General features: G+C 33.7%; 1 protein-coding gene across 5 annotated transcripts in view; it reads left to right on the top strand.

The window, feature by feature from the left end:
- TENM3 (teneurin transmembrane protein 3) overlaps positions 1–20,139 on the top strand; it is a 1,282,397-nt gene that overhangs the window by 404,742 nt on the left and 857,516 nt on the right. The window contains exon 5 of one of the 5 annotated variants that reach the window (XM_021546285.2): positions 11,124–11,249. The exons of the other annotated variants lie outside the window; for them this stretch is intronic. The gene's annotated coding sequence lies outside the window, so the exon portion shown is untranslated. The remainder of the gene's footprint in view (positions 1–11,123; positions 11,250–20,139) is intronic. 5 annotated transcript variants of the gene reach the window in all.

Genomic DNA, 20,139 nt, shown 5'->3' with positions numbered 1-20,139 from the left:
ACTGATCATTCAACAGTAAATAAAAAATGTAGACAGTACGATAATGCAAGAAGGCAGATGATGTGAGAGAATGGCAATGACTATAAACAAAGCAGACAGTTTGGCATAAGTGGTTTTCTCACTTTGATCAAATAGAGCATCCTTAGCTGTTTTGCTTGCCAAAGTGCTGCATCTTTTTTTTTAACATCCTCTGCAAACCCCTTATTCATCTTCTCTTTCAAATTATACAGACCGTTTATAATTTAAAGTTCACTGTGACTACCTCTGAAGAAGAGTCAATAATTAACACTGCAAGCTTTGTTGTTGTGGTTGTTTTGTTCCTAATCATCGAAATGGCAAGAAGCAAATCTGCAAGGAAGGTTTTTTTCTTCCTTCCACTGTTGTTTCTTTCTTTAGCTGGCTTTTTTGTTTTGTTTTTTTTTCTTTTTAATTTTATGTTGTGCCTTTTCCTTTATTTAAATTTACATGGTCAACATAAAATATACCAAAAGCAGAATGGCCTTATTTCCACTGCAGGCATTGCTCTTGGCCAGCTAATAACAGCAGTTAAAATACAGTTAAAATACAGTAGGTCATCTTTTTTTTGTTCATTGCTTCTAATCTCATGGATGTAAAACACAATTTCTACATATTTCTGGAAGGAAAACTATTTTTAAAGAGCAAACAGGTCTCTCCTAGATATTTTACTTTCTGACAGCTGATAGAGCAGTAATCATCCCATTTGAATAAACTTGAAGGATCTGTGAATAAGGAAGTCTCATGCACTCGTTATGCAGACGGTTGAGAGTAAAGTGATGACAGATCTGTGAAAAACAAATCAACCTTACCCTTCTACTTTTATTTAGATACTGCACATGGAGGCTGCCTGCTCCTGAAAGGTATTTAGTCACCAACTCCTACACACATATGTTTGAGGATCTGAGTCCAAGTTCAGTGATAGTCCATTTTATAGATATTCAGTTCAGCCAATTAGAAAGAATAGCATTATTTGCTAGATTTCTGTCTACATTTGGAACAGTTTCAATGGCATAAATAGCTACATCCCATATGCAGTTTTTTACCTTTATTACCAAGTTGTTTCTATGTTCACTGGATCTTTGCACAAGTACATTTCACAAATACTTTGTTTTGCAAGGAAAAATCCCTTCTGTTGTTAACTGACCCGAAATATTTATTTTTTTCTTTCTTTATTTTCAATATCATTCCACTGAGTAACTTACAAGTAGAATTGGCTAAATGTTTATCTACCCATCAATAAATAAATGGAATGGAGAAAGAATTATACTTTAATATTGTTGTAATCTATGGTATACTTTGTATGTATAATGCTACATGGCTTTTCCATAGCATTAGAAAATACCTATCACTTACTTGCTCTTTCTTGTTAGGAGTTCTATTAGACCATCTGGCTAATGTTTGTTATTCTTAGACTGTAATTCCTTTTGTCTTGGTAGAGGGAGGGAAATGTTTTATACGTACTTCGATTATCATGAATGCAAGTTTGAGGGTCTCTTCTATTTTTTTTCACAACCATTTTTGTTATTCCTTAACGAGTCTATACTTGTGCACCTTTGTGGATGAGAGAGCAATATGAACTGTCTGTGAGTAAATTAATTTCATCAGAATTTGTCTTTTTAGTACTGCTTATTCTGTCTTCTAATTCCACATCACTGTACGAAAGTAGAATTACAGTTTTCCCACTGGTACTGTTAAATTGCTTCATTACAGGCTGCTTTCAACATTTTAACAGCTCAAAAATTGGTTTCTTTCATTTATTATCCCATGCTCTGCATAAACTGCCTTCTCGTTTGCTTTTGACCATTTTAGCTTTGTGTATTTGGACTTTTTCATCTTTTTTCCAGTTCTTTTGGGCATCTGCTTTTACTACTATGCCTAGTTGAAGTATATGCAAAGTTTACATGGCAACTGGACTCACAAAGGCTGAATGTGCATATAGGCTTTGAGTGCAACCCAGCAAGAACTTGAGACCCTCATTCTAAAATCTCAGATATGTGTGGTACAAAGCCAATACCTCTGACTGAGCTTTTAACTTTTACACTTAGTGAGCAGACTAGTCAGAATCAGTAGAACTTGTGGTTTAGTTCCAGGTGAGAAAAGGTTAAAGGATCTTTATACTGTTCTTAAGATGGAAGAAAATAGCCAAAGGAAAAAGAGTGCAAAAACTTTCTATATTTTACACTGTGGTCTGTAATCCTTTTTCATTCACAGATGCTTAATTGTGAAAGCAGATGGAATAGAAAAATTACCAATATAAAGATTGGGGTCTATCCTTTTGTTTTCTAAAATAATTTTAGCACCTGTATTTCAAGTAATTAAACATTGCAGTCACTTTGATTGCCTTATTTTGGTCTTGGAGTTTTATAGTTATTAAATAATGTGAAAGTACTAATGAAATTGTTAACATAGCACAGATTCACCATGAAGTATGTGCTGTGAGTCTGTGTGAGCTGAGAGCACAACAGTTCTCAAGGCCATTTGATTGTCTCAGGAAAGCCTGGATAAAATGTGTAGTATGAACACAACAGCTCTGTGAGGCAGAACACACTCCAGGTTAGCTCATCCAGCCTCCGTGAGGCTGACGGGGGCTTGAGTCCCCAGCAGAAGTCTGGCCGTGTGGCAGAGGAGTGGCTTACCCTTGCAAGGTCCTCGCCTCCTAGTGAGCTGGTATTGACTCTTGTGGAGGAAGCAGAGCAAACCTTTCTGTTTGCAGCTTCTAATTAACAAGTGAGTGCGAATTTTTTGTGTTTATATTGGTGGGAAGGTTCTTTCCTATTCCTAAAATGTATGCTGGAATTCTTGAAAGCAGTTGTTATTGTTTATGCACAGCAAAAGAACTTTCTGAAGTATTTCATTTAGACAGTGATTTAAGTAAACTAGCAGAGTCAAGGCAACCTGAGGAAAAAATTTCTATGTTTTCTTCAAGTGAGACTGTCACTGTTCACAAGAGTGAAAATGTGTCAAGAGCTTTAAATTACACATTACCTTGACAGCATCTCTTTGTGCAAGAATAAATGTCCTCTCATTGTTATTCCAGCTTTTTTCTGCTATATTATATTTTTGCAAGAAGTACAAAACTATTAAAATAATTATTTGTGTTTTAGTATTTACTTGATTTCCTGTACTGTTTCATATCCTATCATATTTGAAAATGCATCTTTAGACATATATACCTATGTATACAATCTATGTTAATTTGAATGCAATTAGTTGCATTTTTGTCTTGTACAGTAGGCCTTTTCCCAACAGGTTTAGTAGAAAGATTTTAACACTCCTTGTTTAACAGTGTTCTAAATAAATAAATATATAGTTCTGCAATTCTAGTGTGAGGGTCTTGCAAGAAACACAAGACTCTTGTCTTGGCAGCCTGAAGCTTCCTTGACTTCTAATGCAGAGTGCCAAATTCACATGCCACCCCCCATTTTGTCACTGCACAGAAGGAGCCACAGAGGCTGCTCACAGGAGATCTATACCTAATCTGTGCCTGTACATTGACAGTCGACTTGAAAGGGCATGATTGTTTGAAAATGGTTCAACATGCTGTTAATTGCTCTCTCAAATACTGTAAACCCTGTAGAACTTTAAAGACTGCATTCGTTTAAATTGTTTACCAAACAGCAGCCTGTGTTCCTCAACATTTCTGACCCAAATATGTCATGATAACAAATATATCATAAAATTACATAGAAAATCACAATCATTAACTGGCATGTGAGGCTCAAATAATTTTTCCTTTTAACAATTTAAAGAAATCTCTAGTATGGAAAAGAAACAACCTAAAACTGCTGGTTGTCATATTGATGGATGGGTCGTTATACCTTTGTCATTTTTAATTTGTAGATTAACAATTTTCTCAGACAAAAGTTGTGCCTTTAAATTTACCTTTTACTTTCATGTTTTCTCTCTTCTTAGTCACTCTGTTAAGTCCCTCATAAATTACACAAAATTATAGCTTCACAGATGCTTCTATGAAAGCCTCCTCTGAGATGGCCTTTTTAAATGTGTTAGAGCTTTACTGCATCATCCCACTTAAAGTCATATAGCTTTTTTTATGTTCCCCCTTCTTTTTTACACAGTTTCATTTTAGTCATAGGTTATTACTACAAAAATTTCTTTGCTAAAGCCATCACTCACATAAGATTCATTACTGGGGTGTAAAACATAAACATTATAGAAAGCAAATGCAACGATGAAGCACTGGCCTTAGGACTCAAAAAATCCTGCATTCACTTTCACCATCTTGCAAAACTAATTTTGAAATTAAATTACATCTTTTAATATGTGGAAGGCCAGTGTCCCCAGATGTGTCTGTTAGCCTCTGTTGTTCATGTGTTTAATTTCTGTCTTGACTCTTTTTCGGTTTCTTTGGGGTTTTTAGACACTTAAATAGTACAAAGTTATTGTCCTGCAACCTATTTACCATGGGAGAAATGAAGACTGTGAAAAATTGTAACTCTAGTTAACTTAAAGTACAAATATGCAGTTATTCTTCTTATCTTCAGTGTTGTTTCCAAAATGGTAGAATGGAATGCAAATACTTCTTTCTAAATTAAAAACATAAACTACAATTTTTCCCTCAAAATTTCAGCAAGTTAACTCCTGCACATTTAACTGGGCTGTTTACCTCAGGAAACCCTACATGAAGCTATGCTTGCTGAGTCAGCTGAAACCTATATTTTGTACCTAAATAATCATTTAAGTAGGCAAATCTTTGCATTCTTTCTAGAGAAGCATAATTATATCCCTTTTAGGAGAAAGATTAGAAATGCTAATTCTATAAGTAGGTAGTCATTATTTTATCATTTAGTATTAGCTATAATAATGTTAGTCATGATGAACTAATGTGGTATTAATATGGATTTCATATGTACTCTCTTAGGAACGTAATTGCAATTTACCTTTTCATTCATGTTCAGTCATTTTGAAGTGTTGCTGAATTAACAGATCAGTACTCACCTCATTGTGAGTGACAACTTTTGCTTATGAAAACATTGGGCCACTAATTAAATTGGAGTGGAAACAAGAGATTGCAAGCATTGGGAAAAAAAAAAAAAAAAACAGAAAGCAAATTAATAGTTGGGAGAAAGCACGGTTGGTTTTTCTAGCCCTTTTGCTAGGATGAAGTGATAAAGTAAGTGCTTTGCAAAGAACAGCTAAACTTATAATGCTCATTAGCCTAAGAAGAATCTAGCAGACTCTGGAGGTAGCTGGAGTCATCAAACAATGACTGAAATGAACACCATGAGCGCAGGTGAAACATGAACTTAGTTTCTTTGTGTTTCTGCAGAGAACCCCCTGTTCTTTCTATTATTCATAGACCTATTGAAATACCAAGGTCTGAAGGACTCTAAAACATTAATTTTTATTGCTATTTTGTGATTTAGACATTGTGTTTCTGTATTTAGGAGGCCTTCCTTCAGTTTAATTCAAAAGTTTTTCTGTAGTACAAATTAAATATGTTTTTTTTCTGATTTTATGAACAGCAAAAACCCAAACCAACAAACAAAAAAAATAATTCAAACAAACCAACAAAAACAACCTCCTCCCAAGCTTTGTTTATTCTTACCTTTTTTCCCCCCTTGGGATTCTCATAATCTGCTAAGAGATAAATCCACTTATTTAAGTAATGGTCAAGATATATTGTTATGAGAGCACAAGTAAATGCTCAAGATTGTGACAGTAGGAGTCAAGGAGATGACAGCACAGGATTTGTGAGTTATATATTTATTTACTTGATTTAAATAAAGACTAATGTTTATAATTTTTTTGTTGTCATTCAACCCATCCAGGAATGCCATTTTGTCTTTCATGTAAATATAAAATTCTGTTTATTCTGTTAATCTTTGAGTGTAAATGGGTGGTGTTTTTTATTGCAGGTTTATAAAACCCAGTAGAAACAACTCCAAATGCCATTGAGCTGTAGGAAATTTTGTGCTAGAAGTATTTGGCTCTTATTCTCTGTAGCAGTAAAATTTTTTTGAGGATATGTCAAATGCTGATATATTAAGGACAGCAGCAGCTGTTGCTTGACAAGCCTAAGTCACAGTTCAGAGCTCATTAGAGCAGCAAAATTTCACTGCATCATTGTCTTTATTAAAATTTGAGAAAAAGATGGTTGTTATTAAGAAGGAGGTACAACCTAGATAAAAAGATACACTTAGGATAGAAGGACAATCTGTTAAAGTCATTGCGTAGGGAAACCCCCGTGTCAGCAAGAGCTAATGGTCTGAAGATCAATTTTTGATGTAATGCTTTTCGTTCAGGGGATAATAGAATATTTGGCTGCATGGACAAAATACATTAATTTAACCAGTCATGTTGAGAAATGTAATGTTGTTTTAATGATAGATCTACCCTAGCAGATGATCAAGAAATATGGTAAAATCAACATGGAATCCTGGTACCAGTACTCTCATTTTGATTTTCCTAGAAGGCATGATATTAGGGCAGGAAGCTCAGAGTAAATTCCATAGTTTCTACTTGAAGTCTGATGAAATCCTTAATACTTTTTAGATTCATAAACTAATATTAGAGGTCTTTCTTTTACCTTTTGATAAATATAATCAGTTTCAAAGTATGGATGATTTTGTAGCTTAAACTTTTTAAAAAGCTTTGCAATATGCAGGCATAAAGAACATTGGAGTTTTTTAAAGCACTGAAGGACACATCCAATAAATGTTTAAGTAGGTCCTACAATAGCTGCGATTATACACTTTTTACTATCCAAGGGCAGGATTAAGAATCCAGATTCTTTCTATAGAGAATTAGAAGTTAAGAGGATGAAAACTTCTCCAGGTTAAGTAAAGAGCTAGTGAGTAGGAAATGCTTTGACTTGGAGATTGTATCACAGGTTCACAGTTACTTCTGACATGAATGCATCCTAGGTTCTTATTCCTCTCCTTCCCTTTGCCACTTTGTTGTACAGATAATGTTCATAATTGATACCTAACACAGCCTTGTAACTATACATTCCAATAAGTGACAAAAATATTTAAAATTAAAATTTCTTCCTAACAAGATACACTAATGAGAATTAGGATGTATTACGTTCTTTCTGGATCATATTAGGATTTGTTCCACAATGGTGCCCTTAAAGTAACTTGGTGTGAATAGCAGACTTATCTTTGTCTGAAAAACCTAGGTCAGTGCACCTGAAAGCACTTAAAAACTTTTCTTTTCTTTGCCAAGATACTGTTCAGAATCAAACTCCTTTAAATATTTGTAAACAAAGTTTTAGATTACTTATATGGAGACGTAGCTACATTATGAAGCAAGATTTATAGTCTCCCTTTATTTTAGCAATACAGCTGGTTTGAACTATAGCTATTTGAGTTCAAATGTTTTAAAATTAAATATAACATTTCTTTCTGGTTGCACAGCTTCTAGTGGACCTGCTCTAGCAAGCTCTTACTACTAAATTATTGCAGGCCTATCATAACTCAACTTTGTACTATGAAACTTTGCCAGTATCTGTTATTTTACTTCAAAATGAAGTTGCTGCCACTTGTAAATGCCTGCTGGTGTGGTGGTTTTTTATCTCTCTTGGTTTTTGTTATGGGGATGCTTTTTCATTTGTTTTGGTTTTGGGGTTTTTTTTTGTTGTTGTTGTTTGCTTGGGTTTTTTTTGGGGGGGGGGGGAGGTTTTGGTCTTTGGTTCTTCTTTGGAGGGGGCAGAGGTTTGTTTTGCCTTGCTTTTGGGTTTCTTTTGGCTGTTTTTTAAAAAGCAAACCACTGAATGCAGCAGTAATTGTCATATGATTATATTCTTAATGCTACTAGTAATAAGATTTTGAACTTATAATTTAGACCACTGAAAAGGAGAAAGGATTGTAAGGGAGCTCATCCTTAGCTGTGGTCCATAATGTCAAGTCCTACTGTGTCTGGACTTGATCTCAATGCAGCACAGTAGCGTATGCTACATTAACTGGAGTAGGGCACACAGATACACTATAGCCTATTAGCAAAATGAGAAATATAAACATTAGCAAAGGAAACTTAACACTGAATTTATTTTGACATGCCAATCCAGTTTCAAGAGGCTTGTAAAATGTTAGTGGGTATTTTTGCTGTTTTCTTCTTAATTATGTGCTTAGCTTTAAAAAAAAACTTACAATAAAGCCATAAACTAAAATACTTCAGGCCTGTGATGCATCTGTTAATATTTTAGAATGTTTAGTTTTCTAAATTTTGGTGGGAATTTGCTTTTTAGACTTGTTTAAAAAACCTCTATGAAATGACCTACCATTTATTTTTTAGACAAGTTGGGTTTTCATCAGTGAATTTTGCTACCTTCAGTTTCAATGGGAACATCTGGCTCTTTTCCAATAATCAATATTATCTCTTGAGTTCAATTTCAAAAATCAGCTGCAGAGAGCAACAATTAGAGGTTACTAGACTTGATAGATTATATAAGAAGCAATTATGTCATTAACAAATTATTAAGTTATCAAGATGTCTTATAGAGATAATACAGAAAAAACCTGGAAGCTGCTGACTGTACAGAAAAAGAGATGTATCTATGATAGGAAGAACATGTTATTAATTAAAGTGAGTTATACAGACTTAACCTTTAGAATTTTAGTGGTGCTGGGAGTCAAATACTGAATTTAATAATAAGTTTTAAAAATAAGAAAAAAAGATTCTATTTTGTTACCTAAATAAGAGTTGAGGTAGACTACATTAATCCAAATCTAGCATGAATATATTGTAAACCCCTGACATTTACTTTTATAGGAACTGATGCACAGGAAGTTCCATCTAAATGTGGAATTTCTCTGATTGCCCAGAGGGGTTGTGGAGTCTTCCTCACTATAGACATTCAAGAACTGTCTAGACACAATCCTGTGCCATGTGCTGTAGGTTGACCCTGCCTGAGCAGGAAGGTTGGACCAGATGACTCACTGTGGTCCGTTCCAGCCTTACACATTCCATGATTTTGATTTATTTTTACAATCAAGTTCCTTCTGTGAAGTTTAAGATTCTGAGATGTGGACTACCTATGTGTCCTAAAATAAACAGTGTTCAGACTTCATACTGGGATTTTGTATGGCCAGTAGATCAGGAGATGTCTTAGGGATTTTCATTTGTGCTGGTTTAATGACTCTTGAAGGCTGGCTGTCTTGGGGCAGGAGTGTCACCCAGTAGCTCATTTTGACTGAGATTTCAGTAGATATTTTGATCTTGTTTCTCAATTATCCATAAATCAGTCCCTAACCATCTGAAAACCTGGATTGGGTGCTCTCCAAGGAGATGTAATCTGGATTTAAGTCTTTGAGGTACAGCAAAGGTTTCCTCTTTGAGTAATGTTCCAGCTGCTCTTCTAAAGGTCAACACCTCAACTGAAAGTACCCACCTTGTAAATTAGAAAAATAAGGCCTGTTCAGTTCTGTAAAAGAGGAGAGTACAGGTGTGTTAACATTGGAGAGGTTAATTCTCAAGTTCTTAAGTATGTCTCCCCAAATTTCTGAATAACACTATTGAGTTTAAGGAGTCCCAGATGGTCTCTGTCCCTAAAACAATCCTCTGGGCTGTCCTCAACAGCCCTTCAAGTAGTTTTTCCCCTCTTTGCTGCGTATGCTGTTCTTTTGTATTCTGTCCAAAAGTGTTCATCTTTCCTGCTTGCAAGTGACTAGAAGAACCTTTTTAAATTTTGGATTACACTCCTAATTTTACTGTTGAATCTGTTTCCCAATGTAATTATTAAATGGTGGTAAGTTTTTTTAAGAAGAGTGAAGAAATGTAATTACCATTGTATTTACTATGCTAGAAATAACCTAGAAGAGTCAAGTTACCTTTATTTCATTCATTTTTGCCTTCTCTTCCACATTTTTCTCAGTTTTTTTAAAAGCCACCAACAAAATTTTCAGCCTCATTTTATACATGAGATGCTGTTGTGATGCTGATAATCAATTAGATGCAGGAGATTCTCTCTACAATAAACATGAAATTTTGATATTTGATTTTTCTAACTAGTTTGCTCATTTTTCTCAGAAATTTGTAAAGTCCTATTTTTTTTTTGGCCAGCAGACCCTTTGTGCTACTAATAAATTAACAGAGAAAATACTATTGTTTTGATCCAGACTGAAACAGGCTGCCTATTCTTCATCTTCTAGGGTAAAAACTGCAAAAAATGGTCAAACAAGTTTTACAAAAAATTGGGAAAAAAAAAGGTAAAAAACAAACCTATTCTTTATACAATGTGAGAAATATGAAGCAACATCAGATGCTTGGAATTAATTTTTGAATATTTTCCCACTACTCTATGTATAGGACTAGTGTAGATCCAGATAACTCTCTACATGAAAATCAAATTGGTCCAAAAATTAGAAATTCTTGCATTGTATATAGAAAAAGTCATAGAGGAACATAAAAATACAAAAGCACAACATAAAGACAGTTTTAACTTGACTGTTTGAAGAGCAAGATTTATTGGTTTGACAGCAGAATTGACTAAAGCTGTGTATTTGCTCTACAAATTCATGCACTTTAATGAGCATGGTAGGTCTTCCAGTCTCTATCAACAGCAGAAATTAAATCAGTTCCAGATACTGTATGGAAAAATAAATTATGCATGTGTCATATTTCTTTACATCCCAGGATATGTATGTAATGTCATTAAAAAAAAAAAATACAGAGGTCAGTAATCAGAGCTGTGTTAAGCTATGCAATAGAATTCATATGTAGCTTTAAAGGTAACAGGAGAAAGAAATGACACAGATATCATTTACACCATGGGAAATGCCAGTTTCTAGCCCAGAACTGTACAGAAAGAAGGGGAAGGGAAAATAGAGAAATTCATTTAAGGTATAAAAGGAAGAAGATGTTGAAAATATTTGGTCTAAATGGCTATCATCACTTAATCAAACAAAGCAGGAAAATTGTGTCTTTAGAAAATCATCAGGCTATATCAAAGTTGGGTAAGTTACAGGGGCAAGCTAAAGAATGGCTCAGCTGCTACTTCTTACTGCTAAGAAATGCATTCATTATTTTTTGTACTTTTAAAATTTTATTTTATTATCTAAGATTATGTAACCCAGGGATGTAGCAAAAAAAAAAAAAATATATATATAACTGTCCCTATAGATTTGGCAATACTTGTATTTCAGGTTCTGAGTAGTTGAAGCAGATGGCTGAGCCTTGAAGGACTAAAGATATCCATGGCACAACTCAGTGCTCTTCTATTGAACTTCATGGATCTTTATTCTAAAAGCTTGGGATGGGACTCACTAAAGGTAGGAGAGATGGCCCAAATGAGAGTATCACAGGATAATTTTTTAGTGTACTGAAGAACAGTGTAATTCTTTTTCAGAGCCCAGATTCCATACAAGGAAAAATTGCTTTGCAGTTCACTTTTTTCCGTCTTTCTGATTTCTAATTCAACTAAACTCCATAACATTACACACAAGATCTTACAGATATTTTACTTGTCGCTGCAATTTTTTTTTTTATTTGTACTTGATTGGGTTTTTCCCTTACTTTTAGAAACATTATTCTTCTAATTTTAATATATTAAAACTTCTAAACATTTTCCAATAATACTATGTGTGTGTTCTGCAGGTATTGTAAATGATTCATTCAAGGCAAATATGTATTACAGCTAATGTGCAGTAAAATTACAAGTATTAATCTAACTTCAAAAAGTATTAGGGCTATTTAATCTTTGAGTGACATCAATATGGACCCAATTAACACAGTTTTCAGCCACTTCATAATTCAAGAGAATGTGATCATTCAGCTGTAAGCATATTTGACAGAAACTCCATAGTCATGAAGGTAAAAGCTTGCAAGATCACCCAGTAGGATGGAGAAGCTGTCATTCTCTCATCAGTGCTGTTGAATACTAATGTCAAGGTCAGAAAAGTGTAATTTTAGGCTGCCAAAATATTGTTGAATTTGATCAGCTAGCAATGTTTAAAAAGAAAGTAACAACATAAAAATTTATATACAACTTTGATACGATAGCTGCAAAGTTTCAGGTGCGCCCCCACTGCAAATATTCTCAGTTATTTATTGCTTTGATTGGCACTTTCATATGCATTTTTCCAAATTGTAACATTTTCTTTAAATATTATACTCCTTGTCTAACCTAAAAATTACAACTAATATATATTTTGCAAATTCTGCATGTAATTTTAAATGCTGATGTGTGACACTATGTGTTCAAAATACATCACAATTAGAGCAAAGATTTAAATGCAAAAATATCTGAGTGCTTATTTTAGGCAACAAATTGTCACATATAATAGATTTTCCCTGACTCACAGTTTTTATTTATATAGCATGATCATGCTATGCGGAGATTCATACTGCTGGCTCCATCTAATAAATGCATGTAGACTGGATGGACCCATGTTGTTCTCATGATCTTCTGAATCATAGAAGGATGAGGGCAATGGCTGAAGGTTTCAAAAGGGCATATTTCTACTAAAAATTGTGAGAAAACTATTTCATAGTAAGGATGGCTAAAAATTGCAGTAGGCTGTTCAGAGGCGCTATTAATTTTTTATCTCTGGAGATGCTCAGAACCCAGTTTGTTCAGTCCTAAGCTGTCTCTGTTCTGTGTGGGTTCATCTTGATGGCCTCCAGACTTTGCTACTTCTTCACAACCTCCGGTATCTCATCACTCTCCCATTTCCATTTTGATGAAACAGTTGTTTATGTAATTTATATAAGATTACTAAAGGTAAGAAATAAGAGTATAATTTTGAAAATACTTGGAGGCCTCTGTAATCCTTAGGTTTTGAAAGACATTTAGAGACTTGAAAGTCACCCTTTTTTGTGAAAGAGTAAATCTCTTCAATGTCACACCTCAGGATCTGAGCTGGAATCCTCAAGTTGGCACTACATCCTTGCTCCTACCAACAGCTAGTTATTATTAATGGCTTCACTTGCTCCTCTATACACAGAGTCCCCAAATGAAGGAGTTAAATCTATACATTGATACTGTAGTAGTAATAAAGTTTTATTTACATAATTATTACATAAATTTGATGAACTTTCTTAGAAGATAGAGGAAAATAAACAAAAGTAACATATCTTCATATCAAATAGGTAGTTTTTCTGAATATTTTTGTTCAGTTTTGGGTTTTTATTTAAGGGCTTTTTGGCTGTGATTGATTTTACATTACATGAATATGTCAATGAGCACTGGCAAAAAAATGCCTCAGTAGGATTGCTTTTCAGATCCAGATACATCTTTGAAAGATGTCTAAAATGACATGTTTGCAGTAAAATATACATGGCCGGGTGAACTTTTCTGGTCTTATCTTGCGCCTCAGTAATTTTAAAACAGAAACCGAAGCCTTTGTTCCGATAAACCAGACATCTTTCTAAAATATATTTATTAAAATGAAATATTCAAAGATTCCAAAGAGTAAGTATACATACAGTAAATGTGTTCTTTTTCTCCTGTGCATGGTTAACTTTCATTCATATTAATGGGGTTAGGAACATGCTTTAAACAGAGAAGACTGTAATCTTTAAAACCTGTCTATTGAATATTTGGTTTAGTTAAATTTATGTTGTCTTTTTACTACATGAGAGAAAATTACTTTTTGGAAGGTAATGTTTCTTTTGATTAAATTCCTTATTTCTGAATTCACTTGTGAATATTTTGAGAAATACTTTAGAGCCTTGAGAATGTTTGAGAAAATATAACTATATAGCATTTTCATAATTAAAGTATTTTTTTAGTGGTATGCTGAATATTGGCTAGAAATCAAGGTAATAGTTGCTGACAATCACTCTACAAGAAAGACAAATTCTCACATGATTTGTGAGACAGTCTCAGAAGTACATTACTGTGACAGCCAATGCATATGTGATACTGCTTTCAAATACACTTGGATGTTTAGATGAGTTGAGGGATAAGAAAACTATGACTCGAAGGACCTTGTTTTGTTGAAAATGTAATAGAATTGCTATATCTGCATACTTTCAATTCACAGTGTCTTAATAGGATTCTATAATTGCTCTAAATTCCTTATTTTCTGCAGTAAAGCTCTTTTGTACAAAGAAATTACTTCATAAAAGCCTGGCACCAAGCAGCAGGGTTTTTTTTTTAAGTTCAAGAATCCTAGCTGATCTCAGAAATTGTGATACTCCAGAGTTAGGAATTTATTATAATAACTTAGAAGTGTACCTCATTTGTATGAATTCAATGCTTTCATTCTGAAGTTTTTATTAATAAAATCATCTCTGTCTTGAATAAAAAAAAATCAAAATACATAGAATCACTGCAGTGTAAATTCTGGAATTTTCGAGTTTTCATGCAATTTTCACACTCCATGAATTAAATACCCTTACAGAGTTCTTGATAGCAAACTGCTCATACATTTTAATAGTTAAAAATATGCCCTTGAACTCCATAGTACATGTCTGAAATCTATGGCATACATGCATTTATTTTATGAATCTGTTTAGGGTTGCACATGTATCTATCATAAACATTTGTGAAAGTGCACATAGTTTTCCCTGTTCAAATATGTTTTGATATATTTAGTTCACTTTTTCATTCCAGTAGAAAGAAGTATAATTTAAGTTTATATTCTGGTTCTGGAGATTAACATGTATCAAAAAGTTTTCATTGATTTCAGTTTGTTGTCAGTAATTTAAGCTTGCTGTTACCTTTCTGAAAAGCTGAGGTGGTTAAACATAGAGCATGGATGATGCATACCATGACCCTTTGGCACAGAACAACTGGTAGTGGCTCTGTATCTGTGCAATAAAATTGTGATCAATCTCTGACACTTACTACAGACTTCCTGCTGCTTAGAAATGTGTACAGTAATAGGATTTGTATGTTTTCTGTTCCCTTAAGAGTTCAGTATGCTGCTTCACAGGAGCAAAGAAAATTAGAAATAACATCACCAACACTGTGATAGGAATAAATAAAATAGCAATTTGTAAACTCTTCCAGACAGATTTACAAATAAATGCAGGAATCTCTGTGTAAAGGTATAATGCAAATATAACTTCAGCAGGGATTATGTGTATCTGTTGTGTGTATAAACAGTTATTTCATTTTATACATTACTGTTTAAATTGTAAAAACCTGACCTTTTTCTTTCTTACCAATAACTAGCCCACAAGAGACACCACTTAGTGTACAGTAGATGAAACTGAAATTAATATCTTTAAATTTTAGGAAGCTGGTTTGGGATGGGGGGAGTTCCTATATTAAGTGTTTGAGTTGGAAGAGTAAAATTCATTAATCATTTTGTGAAAGATAAGATTCTGAATATTAATAGGACAATAATGGGTAAAAATGGCCAGATTGTAATTGATTATACCATTTCCTGTGGCAGGCAGTTAATAGTTTTCTGGGATATGTGAATAAAAAGAAAAAAAAAAAAAAGACACGCAAAAAAAACAAACCACAGATGTAAGGACCATACAACTGCTTCATCAGTTTAGAAGAACAGAAAAGAACCGAACGATCATATACTAGTACCAGTACAAATTAAACTACAGGAACCATGTGTAAGGTTCCCATATTCCATCACCTACTTTTCCTGACATTTCATAGAGATACAAAGCTGATTATATGCAGTGTAGAAAAGCATGTAATCTTTACTCAAGTCTTTTAAATAGATTTTTAATTTCTGTTCTTACTAATAGGTTATGTCTGAAATCCTGATAAAACTTGAGTTACTGAAAGCTTCAATTTATTTTTAATGCATAGCGGATTTACTAGCATGGAATATAACATGGATGTCTGAAGAATATCTTATGATTATATCTAGTTTCATATCCAGTCTGAAATCTGAGGATGTCTGTGGGGAAGAATTTTACATGCATGGTGTAGATGAAGGGTTTCTACAATGCTATACACACTATTTTTTTCTTACCTTCTGGTCCCATAATTGCCTTTTTTTTTTTATTTAGTGTTTGAAAGTTATATCTGTTTAAATCCATAGAAAATTTAATGTGCACAAAATACCATTCCAATGTATTATGCCAGTATTTTAGCTGTAAATAAGTCTTAGGCCAAAAATGCTAGCTGCTGTAATTAATTATGATGAATAGGCATGCATTTTGAAACTGAATGAGCATTTTAAGTATAGATAATGTTCCTGTAGTAATTCCTTCATGTAATTTATTTTTGTCAGTATGCACTGTGTTCCAATGTGGTACACAAAAAGAGACATTTAGGGAAAATCTTTGATACTTTCTCCATCCTAATAGTGTGATTCCCATGCAATTGTAGTTTAAGAAAGGGCTTAGTGTTGGGTCACATTGCTAAAAAGGGTAGTTTGTACAGGAGGTCTCCTCTTTGGTTTCTCCTTTATTTCTTCTCCCTTTGAATGCCATGCTTCATAAATCGTGTAATTATCATGTTCTTGAACCTAAAAATTGCGATCATCCTAATAGGACATAGGCCTCTAATAACAAAATTTATCAATGAATCCAGTACACATAGAATCATGGAATAGAATCATTAAGGTTGAACAAGACCTCCAATTAACCATGCCAGCCAAACTATATCACAAAGTACCACATCCAATCTTTTTTGATCACTTCCAGGCATGGAATTCCCTGGGGAATGCATTCCAATGCTTGGACACTCTTCAAGTCAAAAATTGATTCTTAGATCCAACCTTAACCTCACCTGGTATCACTAGAGGCCATTTCCCCTTGTCCTGTCACTGGTTGCCATTAGAAGAGGCTGATCGCAAACTCACTATAATGTTCTTTCAGGAATTGGTAGAGGACAATAAGATCTTCCTTGAGCTGTGTTTTCTCCAGGCTAAATAACCATTTACCATTCCTTATATTGCAGACCCTATTGCTTGCTTTACTGAAGGAAGCAAAGGCTTCACTATTATATATATATATATATATATATACAGCCCATAGGCACTCATTTAATTTTTCTTATGAAGGTCATATTAATTTCTTGTTTTTATACATTTGGAGTACTTCCTGACTCTTATTGTTTGCCATTCATGCTTTATGAGGAAGAGGAAGTTGCCTTTTTCTGATACAACCCTTGTTATTGTCATCCCTGATTGATATGTCCTGCTCTTACTAAAGTATAATGCATTCTGGAGAGGTTCCTATAGTGAAACAGCCATACATTCCCCTCTTGCCTTTGTTTTATTTATTAAGTAACACTTTACAAAGTGCCTTCTACCATTGCACATTAGCACTGGTTTCCAGGCTTTTAAGGAGTAAGATGTTGCTCACGGAAGCAAATATTTCTTGGTTTAAAATTAATGTAAAGTGACTATGAGTGGAGGCAGAACTTGAAGCTTGCACCTGCTAATATACAGTTATCAAATTAAAATGTGGATGTTCCATAATAGCTTTTACCTACAATTGTTTTCAAAAACACAGTGAAATTCTTCCAAATGGTATTTTTTTGCACTTGCAGCAAGTGTGTCTGCTTGAATACATTAACCATATATATGTGACTACAGTTAATTTAAAAGCAGCAAAGTTAGATGAAAGTAACAAAATGGGTAAATCCAGAATTAACTTATGAACTGAATTAAAGAAGCTAATTGGACCCATTTCATTCAATGAAATAGCTTTTTAAAAAATAATCAGTTCACATGTTGAAGGGGAAGGCAAATCTCACTTGAACCTGCACCCTCTTTTCTTTCCTGCAAGTAATTGCAACACCTTCAGACATTGCCTTTGTTGGTGTATTTCCACTTTCTATGCAATATATAAATATTCATTAGCATAGTAATTAGAACTTGTTTTTCCTGTGTAAATTGGTTCAATAAACAGGGATAGAATAATTTTTACTGTCTCTGTCTCACTGAGTATATGAATATTTATTAAAAGTAATAAGAAGTTTCATCAGGAGAGACTGAAACATACTTATCAACAAACTGCCCATAGCAATAAAGATTAAAGAATTCCTGGAAAATAGAGGTTAAATAGCCTTCAGGTAAAGCTGAAATGCAAAGGTAAGATTTCCATATAATTTTTGATTGTTCAAAGAACACTGTTATTAAGCAAAAAGTGAGGAACATGTTACTGGAATCTTTTTTCTCCTTGTTTTCTGTGTTTGGTATCAGGGTTAAAGTTTACCACATCAAGAAAAAAAAAAGGAAAAAAAAAGTTTTAGTTTTATTTTCTTTCAGATGTCACTCACAGAATTTGGAAAATCATTTGCACAGTTCCCTAGTCTCATTTTTGCTAATAGATATTGGCTTCCCCAGTTCTTTGTAAGGAAATATTCCTCTACCAAGTGAAAAACACAGCATATATTAAGTTGGAAAATTTAAGGTAGCAGAAGGCATCTTTAATACTACCACAGCATGAGAAATTAATATCACAAGCTTTTAAACAAAATAGATCTTCACATTATGTATGGCCTTTCAAAAGTAGACACTGTTGTCAGCTCATTTTTATGGTACAGAATTCTTATCCCATGTTATTTAACATAGTTTAGGCTAGTTGTATTGGCAGAAAACTGCATAAAAAACTTTTCTTTTTCCTATAGCTTTTTAGACCAAGGTAAGATCAGATGTATGGTACTGGCCTACTTTATTCTGAACCCTTACAATCTTTGGGTTGAGTTATAGATGGAATTTGGTGTAGCCCTTTGAAGATATTAAAAAATCCACATGATTATGTTCTTGTTCAACAAGCAATAGACAGAGAAAAGAAAAAGAATTACAAAGACAAGAGGGCAAAGAGGATTTTGTATTTTTTAAGATATGTGTTACACATTTGTCCTTTACACATGTACAGCAATAGGAAAGGTGACTTCTGAAAGCTCATGGTCGTATACCTGAAAGCAATGGTTGAAACTAAGTCATATATCTGGCAAAGTTTTTCCTTTGACAGGAAGAGACAGTTTTTCCAAAAAAAAATAAAATAAAACAAAAGTATGCATACTTACAGAGGAACATTAAAAAGCACTTTTAAAATCCTAGGGGAGAAAAAGATCTGTAAAGATGATTAATGATTATCAGGCATAAAATAAGTGTTTTTAAGCTCTGTCAGCTTTGCTTTTCTAATGAGGACTTAACTGCTCCCCAACTAAAGCCTTTATCCAAGCTGTGTTTTTGTATTTCATTTAATCAATGCTTTGTATAGAGACAGTTGTCATCATCATAACCTTTCAGTTCTTGTGTTTTGGCATCTCGCAGTTTTCATATGCAAGCTGGGGCCTCTAGGGAAGCACATTTAACTGAAATGTCCAAGTACAATTTAGTGTGTGATGTAGGGTTATAGAACTCCTCTCAGATTTGCTTATTGTTGCAAAGAGAGCCTTTGTAATTACTGGGGGATTATGGGAGAATATGAAAGACCTTGAAAGCAGCTTTCGTGAAGATCAGGAATGTGTTCTGCACAACCTCTGAAACAATCAGCAAGAGTAGTGAAGCAGAAGTATATTAAAATGTGAAGAGTTCACTGAAAAGGTCCTGATAGAAACACCCAATTAAAGAAATAAAACCAGATATTTCATATTGTGAAAGATTCTCACTTCGGTAAGAAAAAAAGTCTTAGAAGGATGGGAAATGAGATGACAATACAAATACAGTGGCTTCTACCTCTTCTTTCTCAGCAACAAAATTAACAACATTTGAGTTTAATGCTATATAATTAAGAAGAATGGAATTGAAGTTAGTTGTACTGGTACATTGCCCAAATCATTATGGGAGATTGAGACCAATAGCCCAGGAATAATTGAGTTTCTTTTTTTCACATATATAAATTATTGAAAAATTTTGGAAAAGGGTGCAATGTACCACCAAACTGTCTTATTATATTAGCTTTCACTTTTTAATATAGGTTTCTTTATGTAATTATTTAGTCACAAAAGATCACTGTATGGCTTTTAAACTAATTTCTCACCAAAAAATCTGCATGTTTTTATATTTATTTTACTGTATATAGCTGTATATTTTTACTTTGTCCTTCTTTATTTCAGAGTTAAAAACAACAAAAGAAATACAATGCTAAAAATAGTCTGCCTAAGTGTCGTTGGTGTGATTTTTGTTGATGTATGGGGTTTTTATTTCAGATACAATCTTGTGCCCAATGATGATCATGGAGGATTTAGCTATAAATGTTCTTTTCTGTGATGGAAGCTGCCTTGCCTTGCACTGAGTTTTCCATTAATGCTTTTTTTTTTTCCTCAGTGATGCTGGAGTTGAA

Source organism: Lonchura striata, chromosome 4 (assembly GCF_046129695.1).
Source record: "Lonchura striata isolate bLonStr1 chromosome 4, bLonStr1.mat, whole genome shotgun sequence".
NCBI classification, from domain to species: domain Eukaryota; kingdom Metazoa; phylum Chordata; class Aves; order Passeriformes; family Estrildidae; genus Lonchura; species Lonchura striata.
This window is presented reverse-complemented; position numbering and strand designations above follow the sequence as displayed.